The sequence below is a fragment of the Scyliorhinus torazame genome, chromosome 22, assembly GCF_047496885.1.
Source record: "Scyliorhinus torazame isolate Kashiwa2021f chromosome 22, sScyTor2.1, whole genome shotgun sequence".
Taxonomy (NCBI): domain Eukaryota; kingdom Metazoa; phylum Chordata; class Chondrichthyes; order Carcharhiniformes; family Scyliorhinidae; genus Scyliorhinus; species Scyliorhinus torazame.
This window is the reverse complement of record NC_092728.1, coordinates 18,896,716-18,906,970: the sequence shown is the minus strand read 5'-3', so window position 1 is coordinate 18,906,970 and position 10,255 is coordinate 18,896,716.

Sequence of the window (10,255 nt, the reverse complement as noted above, 5' to 3'; positions counted from 1 at the left end):
AGGGCTGGGGGAGCGATTTAAAAAAGCTTTTATTTAAAATCAATTTACAATTGAGAGGGCGCAAGGGCGCAGGAGGGGGAGGGCGAGCGAGGGGGTGAGGGCGAGGGGCGAGCGAGGGGGCGAGGGCGAGCGAGGGGGTGAGGGCGAGGGGGCGAGAGGGGGCGAGGGCGAGCGATGGGGCAAGGGCGAGCGAGGGGGCAAGGGCGAGCGAGGGGGCGAGAGGGAGCGAGGGGGGCGAGGGGCAGCGAGGGGGCGAGGGGGAGCGAGGGGGCGAGGGGGAGCGAGGGGGCGAGGGGGCGAGGGGGGAGCGAGGGGGGCGAGGGGGGAGCGAGGGGGCGAGGGGGAGCGAGGGGGAGCGAGGGGGCGAGGGGGAGCGAGGGGGCGAGGGGGAGCGAGGGGGCGAGGGGGAGCGAGGGGGCGAGGGCGAGCGAGGGGGCGAGGGCGAGCGAGGGGGCGAGGGCGAGCGAGGGGGGCGAGGGCGAGCGAGGGGGCGAGGGGCGAGCGAGGGGGCGAGGGCGAGCGAGGGGGCGAGGGCGAGCGAGGGGGCGAGGGCGAGCGAGGGGGCGAGGGCGAGCGAGGGGGCGAGGGCGAGCGAGGGGGCGAGGGCGAGCGAGGGGGCGAGGGCGAGCGAGGGGGCGAGGGCGAGCGAGGGGGCGAGGGCGAGCGAGGGGGCGAGGGCGAGCGAGGGGGCGAGGGCGAGCGAGGGGGCGAGGGCGAGCGAGGGAGGGTCAAAGCGCAGAAGAGTAATAGTTATAGGGGACTCTATAGTCAGGGGCACAGATAGGCGCTTCTGTGGACGTGAAAGAGACTCCAGGATGGTATGTTGCCTCCCTGGTGCCAGGGTCCAGGATGTCTCCGAACGGGTAGAGGGAATCCTGAAGGGGGAGGGCAAACAGGCAGAGGTCGTTGTACATATTGGTACTAACGACATAGGCAGGAAGGGGCATGAGGTCCTGCAGCAGGAGTTCAGGGAGCTAGGCAGAAAGTTAAAAGACAGGACCTCGAGGGTTGTAATCTCGGGATTACTCCCTGTGCCACGTGCCAGTGAGGCTAGAAATAGGAAGATAGAGCAGACAAACACGTGGCTAAACAGCTGGTGTAGGAGGGAGGGTTTCTGTTATCTGGACCACTGGGAGCTCTTCCGGGGCAGGTGTGACCTGTATAAGATGGACGGGTTGCATCTAAACCGGAGAGGCATAAATATCCTGGCCGCGAGGTTTGCTAGTGTCACACGGGAGGGTTTAAACTAGTATGGCAGGGGGGTGGGCACGGGAGCAATAGGTCAGAAGGTGAGAGCATTGAGGGAGAACTAGGGAATAGGGACAGTGTGGCTCTGAGGCAGCGCAGACTGGGAGAAGTTGCTGAACACAGCGGGTCTGGTGGCCTGAAGTGCATATGTTTTAATGCAAGGAGCATTACGGGTAAGGCAGATGAACTTAGAGCTTGGATTACTACTTGGAACTATGATGTTGTTGCCATTACAGAGACCTGGTTGAGGGAAGGGCAGGATTGGCAGCTAAACGTTCCAGGATTTAGATGTTTCAGGCGGGATAGAGGGGGATGTAAAAGGGGAGGCGGAGTTGCGCTACTTGTTCAGGAGAGTATCACAGCTATACAGCGAGAGGACACCTCAGAGGGCAGTGAGGCTATATGGGTAGAGATCAGGAATAAGAAGGGTGCAGTCACAATGTTGGGGGTATACTACAGGCCTCCCAACAGCCAGCGGGAGATAGAGGAGCAGATAGGTAGACAGATTTTGGAAAAGAGTAAAAACAACAGGGTTGTGGTGATGGGAGACTTCAACTTCCCCAATATTGACTGGGACTCACTTAGTGCCAGGGGCTTAGACGGGGCAGAGTTTGTAAGGAGCATCCAGGAGGGCTTCTTAAAACAATATGTAAACAGTCCAACTAGGGAAGGGGCGGTACTGGACCTGGTATTGGGGAATGAGCCCGGCCAGGTGGTAGATGTTTCAGTAGGGGAGCATTTCGGTAACAGTGACCACAATTCAGTAAGTTTTAAAGTACTGGTGGACAAGGATAAGAGTGGTCCGAGGATGAATGTGCTAAATTGGGGGAAGGCTAATTATAACAATATTAGGCGGGAACTGAAGAACATAGATTGGGGGCGGATGTTTGAGGGCAAATCAACATCTGACATGTGGGAGGCTTTCAAGTGTCAGTTGAAAGGAATACAGGACAGGCATGTTCCTGTGAGGAAGAAAGATAAATACGGCAATTTTCGGGAACCTTGGATGACGAGTGATATTGTAGGCCTCGTCAAAAAGAAAAAGGAGGCATTTGTCAGGGCTAAAAGGCTGGGAACAGACGAAGCCTGTGTGGCATATAAGGAAAGTAGGAAGGAACTTAAGCAAGGAGTCAGGAGGGCTAGAAGGGGTCATGAAAAGGCATTGGCAAATAGGGTTAAGGAAAATCCCAAGGCTTTTTACACTTACATAAAAAGTAAGAGGGTAGCCAGGGAAAGGGTTGGCCCACTGAAGGATAGGCAAGGGAATCTATGTGTGGAGCCAGAGGAAATGGGCGAGGTACTAAATGAATACTTTGCATCAGTATTCACCAAAGAGAAGGAATTGGTAGATGTTGAGTCTGGAGAAGGGGGTGTAGATAGCCTGGGTCACATTGTGATCCAAAAAGACGAGGTGTTGGGTGTCTTAAAAAATATTAAGGTAGATAAGTCCCCAGGGCCGGATGGGATCTACCCCAGAATACTGAAGGAGGCTGGAGAGGAAATTGCTGAGGCCTTGACAGAAATCTTTGGATCCTCGCTGTCTTCAGGGGATGTCCCGGAGGACTGGAGAATAGCCAATGTTGTTCCTCTGTTTAAGAAGGGTGGCAGGGATAATCCCGGGAACTACAGGCCGGTGAGCCTTACTTCAGTGGTAGGGAAATTACTGGAGAGAATTCTTCGAGACAGGATCTACTCCCATTTGGAAGCAAATGGACGTATTAGTGAGAGGCAGCACGGTTTTGTGAAGGGGAGGTCGTGTCTCACTAACTTGATAGAGTTTTTCGAGGAGGTCACTAAGATGATTGATGCAGGTAGGGCAGTAGATGTTGTCTATATGGACTTCAGTAAGGCCTTTGACAAGGTCCCTCATGGTAGACTGGTACAAAAGGTGAAGTCACACGGGATCAGGGGTGAACTGGCAAGGTGGATACAGAACTGGCTAGGCCATAGAAGGCAGAGGGTAGCAATGGAGGGATGCTTTTCTAATTGGAGGGCTGTGACCAGTGGTGTTCCACAGGGATCAGTGCTGGGACCTTTGCTCTTTGTAGTATATATAAATGATTTGGAGGAAAATGTAACTGGTCTGATTAGTAAGTTTGCAGACGACACAAAGGTTGGTGGAATTGCGGATAGCGATGAGGACTGTCTGAGGATACAGCAGGATTTAGATTGTCTGGAGACTTGGGCGGAGAGATGGCAGATGGAGTTTAACCTGGACAAATGTGAGGTAATGCATTTTGGAAGGGCTAATGCAGGTAGGGAATATACAGTGAATGGTAGAACCCTCAAGAGTATTGAAAGTCAAAGAGATCTAGGAGTACAGGTCCACAGATCACTGAAAGGGGCTACACAGGTGGAGAAGGTAGTCAAGAAGGCATACGGCATGCTTGCCTTCATTGGCCGGGGCATTGAGTATAAGAATTGGCAAGTCATGTTGCAGCTGTATAGAACCTTAGTTAGGCCACACTTGGAGTATAGTGTTCAATTCTGGTCGCCACACTACCAGAAGGATGTGGAGGCTTTAGAGAGGGTGCAGAAGAGATTTACCAGAATGTTGCCTGGTATGGAGGGCATAAGCTATGAGGAGCGATTGAATAAACTCGGTTTATTCTCACTGGAACGAAGGAGGTTGAGGGGCGACCTGATAGAGGTATACAAAATTATGAGGGGCATAGACAGAGTGGATAGTCAGAGGCTTTTCCCCAGGGTAGAGGGGTCAATTACTAGGGGGCATAGGTTTAAGGTGAGAGGGGCAAAGTTTAGAGTAGATGTACGAGGCAAGTTTTTTACGCAGAGGGTAGTGGGTGCCTGGAACTCACTACCGGAGGAGGTAGTGGAGGCAGGGACGATAGGGACATTTAAGGGGCATCTTGACAAATATATGAATAGGATGGGAATAGAAGGATACGGACCCAGGAAGTGTAGAAGATTGTAGTTTAGTCGGGCAGTATGGTCGGCACGGGCTTGGAGGGCCGAAGGGCCTGTTCCTGTGCTGTACATTTCTTTGTTCTTTGTTCTTTGAGGGGGCGAGGGCGAGCGAGGGGGCGAGGGCGAGCGAGGGGGCGAGGGCGAGCGAGGGGGCGAGGGCGAGCGAGGGGCCGAGGGCGAGCGAGGGGCCGAGGGCGAGCGAGGGGCCGAGGGCGAGCGAGGGGCCGAGGGCGAGCGAGGGGCCGAGGGCGAGCGAGGGGCCGAGGGCGAGCGAGGGGCCGAGGGCGAGCGAGGGGCCGAGGGCGAGCGAGGGGCCGAGGGCGAGCGAGGGGCCGAGGGCGAGCGAGGGGCCGAGGGCGAGCGAGGGGCCGAGGGCGAGCGAGGGGCCGAGGGCGAGCGAGGGGCCGAGGGCGAGCGAGGGGCCGAGGGCGAGCGAGGGGCCGAGGGCGAGCGAGGGGCCGAGGGCGAGCGAGGGGCCGAGGGCGAGCGAGGGGCCGAGGGCGAGCGAGGGGGCGAGGGCGAGCGAGGGGGCGAGGGCGAGCGAGGGGGCGAGGGCGAGCGAGGGGGCGAGGGCGAGCGAGGGGGCGAGGGCGAGCGAGGGGGCGAGGGGCGAGCGAGGGGGCGAGGGCGAGCGAGGGGCCGAGGGCGAGCGAGGGGGCGAGGGCGAGCGAGGGGGCCGAGGGCGAGCGAGGGGCCGAGGGCGAGCGAGGGGGCCGAGGGCGAGCGAGGGGCCGAGGGCGAGCGAGGGGCCGAGGGCGAGCGAGGGGCCGAGGGCGAGCGAAGGGGCCGAGGGCGAGCGAGGGGCCGAGGGCGAGCGAGGGGCCGAGGGCGAGCGAGGGGCCGAGGGCGAGCGAGGGGCCGAGGGCGAGCGAGGGGCCGAGGGCGAGCGAGGGGCCGAGGGGCGAGCGAGGGGCCGAGGGCGAGCGAGGGGGCCGAGGGCGAGCGAGGGGCCGAGGGCGAGCGAGGGGGCCGAGGGCGAGCGAGGGGCCGAGGGCGAGCGAGGGGCCGAGGGCGAGCGAGGGGCCGAGGGCGAGCGAGGGGCCGAGGGCGAGCGAGGGGGCGAGGGCGAGCGAGGGGGCGAGGGCGAGCGAGGGCGAGCGAGGGCGAGCGAGGGGGCGAGGGCGAGCGAGGGGGCGAGGGCGAGCGAGGGGGCGAGGGCGAGCGAGGGGGCGAGGGCGAGCGAGGGGGGCGAGGGCGAGCGAGGGGGGCGAGGGCGAGCGAGGGGGCGAGGGTGAGCGAGGGCGAGCGAGGGGGCGAGGGCGAGCGAGGGGGCGAGGGCGAGCGAGGGGGCGAGCGAGGGGGCGAGGGCGAGCGAGGGCGAGCGAGGGGGCGAGGGCGAGCGAAGGGGCGAGGGCGAGCGAAGGGGCGAGGGCGAGCGAGGTATGAGGGCGAGCGAGGGGGTGGGGGTGAGGGCGAGCGAGGGGGCGAGAGGGCGAGCAAGGGTGCGAGGGCGCAACGGGGCGAGGGCGAGAGAGGGGGCGAGGGCGAGCGAGCGAGGGGCGAGGGCGATCGACGGGGCGAGGGCGAGCGAGGGGGCGAGGGCGAGCGAGCGAGGGGGGCGAGCGAGGGGGCGAGGGCGAGCGAGGGGGCGAGGGCGAGCGAGAAGGCGAGGGCGAGCGGGGGGGCGAGGGCGAGCAGGGGGGCGAGGGCGAGCAGGGGGGCGAGGGCGAGCGGGGGGGGCGAGGGCGAGCGGGGGGGCGAGGGCGAGCGAGGGGGCGAGGGCGAGCGAGGGGGCGAGGGCGAGCGAGGGGGCGAGGTCGAGCGAGGGGGCGAGGGCGAGCGAGGGGGGCGAGGGCGAGGGCGAGCGAGGGGGCGAGGGCGAGCGAGGGGGCGAGGGCGAGCGAGGGGGCGAGGGCGAGCGAGGGGGCGAGGGCGAGCGAGGGGGGCGAGGGCGAGCGAGGGGGCGAGGGCGAGCGAGGGGGGCGAGGGCGAGCGAGGGGGCGAGGGCGAGCGAAGGGGGCGAGGGCGAGCGAAGGGGCGAGGGCGAGCGAAGGGGCGAGGGCGAGCGAAGGGGCGAGGGCGAGCGAGGGGATGAGGGCGAGCGAGGGGGTGAGGGCGAGCGGGGGGGGCGAGAGGGCGAGCAAGGGTGCGAGGGCGCAACGGGGCGAGGGCGAGAGAGGGGGCGAGGGCGAGCGAGGGGGCGAGGGCGATCGAGGAGGCGAGGGCGATCGACGGGGCGAGGGCGAGCGAGGGGGCGAGGGGCGAGCGAGCGAGGGGGCGAGCGAGGGGGGCGAGGGCGAGCGAGGGGGGCGAGGGCGAGCGAGGGGGCGAGGGCGAGCGAGGGGGCGAGGGCGAGCGAGGGGGCGAGGGCGAGCGAGGGGGCGAGGGCGAGCGAGGGGGCGAGGGCGAGCGAGAAGGCGAGGGCGAGCGGGGGGGCGAGGGGCGAGCGGGGGGGCGAGGGCGAGCGAGGGGGGGCGAGGGCGAGCGAGGGGGCGAGGTCGAGCGAGGGGGCGAGGGCGAGCGAGGGGGCGAGGGCGAGCGAGGGGGCGAGGGGGCGAGGGGGAGCGAGGAGGCGAGGGCGAGCGAGGGGGCGAGGGCGAGCGGGGGGCGAGGGCGAGCGAGGGGGCGAGGGGCGAGCGAGGGGGCGAGCGCGAGCGAGGTGGGGCGAGGGCGAGCGCGAGGGGGTGAGGGTGAGCGGGGGGGGCGAGGGCGAGCGGGATGGGGCGAAGGCGAGGGCGAGGGAGATGGGGCGAGGGGGAGAAGGCGAGGGCAAGAGAGGGGGCGAGAGAGGGGGCGAGGGCGAGCGAGGGGGGAGCGATTTAAAAAAGCTTTTATTTAAAATCAATTTACAATTGAGAGGGGGAGGGCGAGCGAGGGGGTGAGGGCAAGGGGGCGATGGCGAGCGAGGGGCGAGGGCGAGCGAGGGCGAGCGAGGGGGCGAGGGTGAGCGAGGGGGCAAGGGCGAGCGAGGGGGCAAGGGGCGAGCGAGGGGGGCAAGGGCGAGCGAGGGGGCAAGGGCGAGCGAGGGGGCAAGGGCGAGCGAGGGGGCAAGGGCGAGCGAGGGGGCAAGGGCGAGCGAGGGGGCGAGGGCGAGCGAGGGGGCAAGGGCGAGCGAGGGGGCAAGCGAGGGGGCGAGAGGGGGCGAGGGGGAGCGAGGGGGCGAGGGGGGAGCGAGGGGGTGAGGGCGAGCGAGGGGTCGAGGGCGAGCGAGGGGGGTGAGGGCGAGCGAGGGGGTGAGGGCGAGCGAGGGGGCGCGGGGCGAGCGAGAGGGGGCGAGGGCGAGCGCGCGAGGGTGAGCGGGGGGGCTAGGGCGAGCGGGATGGTGCGAAGGCGAGGAGGCGAGGGCGACGAAGGGGGCGAGGGAGATGAGGCGAGGGGGAGAAGGCGAGGGGAAGAGAGAGGGCGAGAGAGGGGGCGAGGGCGAGGCGAGCGAGGGGGGGCGAGGGCGAGCGCGAGGGGGGCGAGAGTGAGGGCGAGCGAAGGAGGGAGCGATTTTAAAAGCTTTTATTTAAAATCAATTTACAATTGAGAGGGCGCAAGGGCGCAGGAGGGGGAGGGCGAGCGAGGGGGTGAGGGCGAGGGGGCGAGGGCGAGCGAGGGGGCGAGGGCGAGCGAGGGGGCGAGGGCGAGCGAGGGGGCGAGGGCGAGCGAGGGGGCGAGGGCGAGCGAGGGGGGCGAGGGCGAGCGAGGGGGCGAGGGCGAGCGAGGGGGCGAGGGCGAGCGATGGGGCGAGGGGCGTAAGAAGGGGCGAGGGCGTAAGAAGGGGCGAGGGCGTAAGAAGGGGCGAGGGCGAACAAGGGGGCGAGGGCGAACGAGGGGGGCGAGGGCGAACAAGGGGGCGGGGGCGAGGGGGCGGGGGCAAGGGCGAGCGAGGGGGCAAGGGCGAGCGAGGGGGCAAGGGCGAGCAAGGGGGCAAGGGCGAGCGAGGGGGCAAGGGCGAGCGAGGGGGCAAGGGCGAGCGAGGAGGCAAGGGCGCAATGGGGCGAGGGCGAGCGAGGGGGCGAGGGCGATCGAGGGGGCGAGGGCGAGCGAGGGGGCGAGGGCGAGCGAGGGGGTATGGGCGAGCGAGGGGGCATGGGCGAGCGAGGGGGCGAGGCCGAGCGAGGGGGCGAGGCCGAGCGAGGGGCGAGAGGGAGGGGGCGAGAGGGAGGGGGCGAGAGGGAGGGGGCGAGAGGGAGGGGGCGAGGGCAAGCGAGGGGGGCGAGGGTGATGGCGAGGGGGCGAGGGTGATGGCGAGGGGGCGAGGGTGATGACGAGGGGGCGAGGGTGATGGCGAGGGGGCGAGGGTGATGGCGAGGGGGCGAGGGTGATGGCGAGGGGGCGAGGGGGCGAAGGTGATGGCGAGGGGGGCGAAGGTGATGGCGAGGGGGCGAGGGTGATGGCGAGGGGGCGAGGGCGAGCGAGGGGGCGAGGGCGAGCGAGGGGGCGAGGGCGAGCGAGGGGGCGAGGGCGAGCGAGGGGCGAGCGAGGGGGCGATGGCGAACGAGGGGGCGAGGGTGAGCAAGGGTGCGAGGGCGCAACGGGGCGAGGGCGAGCGAGGGGGCGAGGGCGATCGAGGGGGCGAGGGCGAGCGAGGGGGGCATGGGCGAGCGAGGGGGCATGGGCGAGCGAGGGGGCGAGGCCGAGCGAGGGGGCGAGGCCGAGCGAGGGGGCGGGGGCGTGGGCGAGCGAGGGGGCGAGTGTGATGGCGAGCGGGCAAGGGCGAGCGAGGGGGCGATGGCGAGCGAGGGGGCGAGTGTGATGGCGAGCGGGCAAGGGCGAGCGAGGGGGCGAGGGCGAGCGAGGGGGCGAGGGCGAGCGAGGGGGCGAGGGCGGGGCGAGCGAGGGGGCGCGAGTGGGCGAGGGCGAGCGAGGGGGCGAGGGCGAGCGAGGGGGCGAGTGTGATGGCGAGCGGGCAAGGGCGAGCGAGGGGGCGAGGGCGAGCGAGGGGGCGAGGGCGAGCGAGGGGGCGAGGGCGGGCGAGCGAGGGGGCGCGAGTGGGCGAGGGCGAGCGAGGGGGCGAGGGCGAGAGAGGGGGCGAGGGCGAGAGAGGGGGCGAGCGAGGGGCAGCGAGGGGGCAAGCGAGGGGGCAAGCGAGGGGGCGAGGGCGAGCGAGAGGCAAGCGAGGGGGCAAGCGAGGGGGCGAGGGCGAGCGAGGGGGGCGAGTGTGATGGCGAGCGGGCAAGGGCGAGCGAGGGGGGCGAGGGCGAGCTAGGGGGCGAGGGCGAGCGAGGGGGCGAGGGCGGGCGAGCGAGGGGGCGCGAGTGGGCGAGGGCGAGCGAGGGCGAGAGAGGGGGCGAGCGAGGGGGCAAGCGAGGGGGCAAGCGAGGGGGCAAGCGAGGGGGCGAGGGCGAGCGAGGGCAAGCGAGGGGGCAAGCGAGGGGGCGAGGGCGAGCGAGGGGGCGAGGGCGAGCGAGGGGGCGAGGGCGAGCGAGGGGGCGAGGGCGAGCGAGAAGGCGAGGGCGAGCGGGGGGGCGAGGGCGAGCGGGGGGGCGAGGGCGAGCGGGGGGGGCGAGGGCGAGCGAGGGGGCGAGGGCGAGCGAGGGGGCGAGGTCGAGCGAGGGGGCGAGGGCGAGCGAGGGGGCGAGGGCGAGCGAGGGGGCGAGGGGAGCGAGGAGGCGAGGGCGAGCGAGGGGGCGAGGGCGAGCGGGGGGCGAGGGGCGAGCGAGGGGGCGAGGGGCGAGCGAGGGGGCGGAGCGCGAGCGAGGTGGGGCGAGGGCGAGCGCGAGGGGGTGAGGGTGAGCGGGGGTGCCGAGGGCGAGCGGGATGGGGCGAAGGCGAGGGCGAGGGAGATGGGGCGAGGGGGAGAAGGCGAGGGCAAGAGAGGGGGCGAGAGAGGGGGCGAGGGCGAGCGAGGGGGGGAGCGATTTAAAAAAGCTTTTATTTAAAATCAATTTACAATTGAGAGGGGGAGGGCGAGCGAGGGGGTGAGGGCAAGGGGGCGATGGCGAGCGAGGGGCGAGGGCGAGCGAGGGGCGAGCGAGGGGGCGAGGGCGAGCGAGGGGGCAAGGGCGAGCGAGGGGGCAAGGGCGAGCGAGGGGGCAAGGGCGAGCGAGGGGGCAAGGGCGAGCGAGGGGGCAAGGGCGAGCGAGGGGGCAAGGGCGAGCGAGGGGGCAAGCGAGGGGGCGAGAGGGGGCGAGGGGGAGCGAGGGGGAGCGAG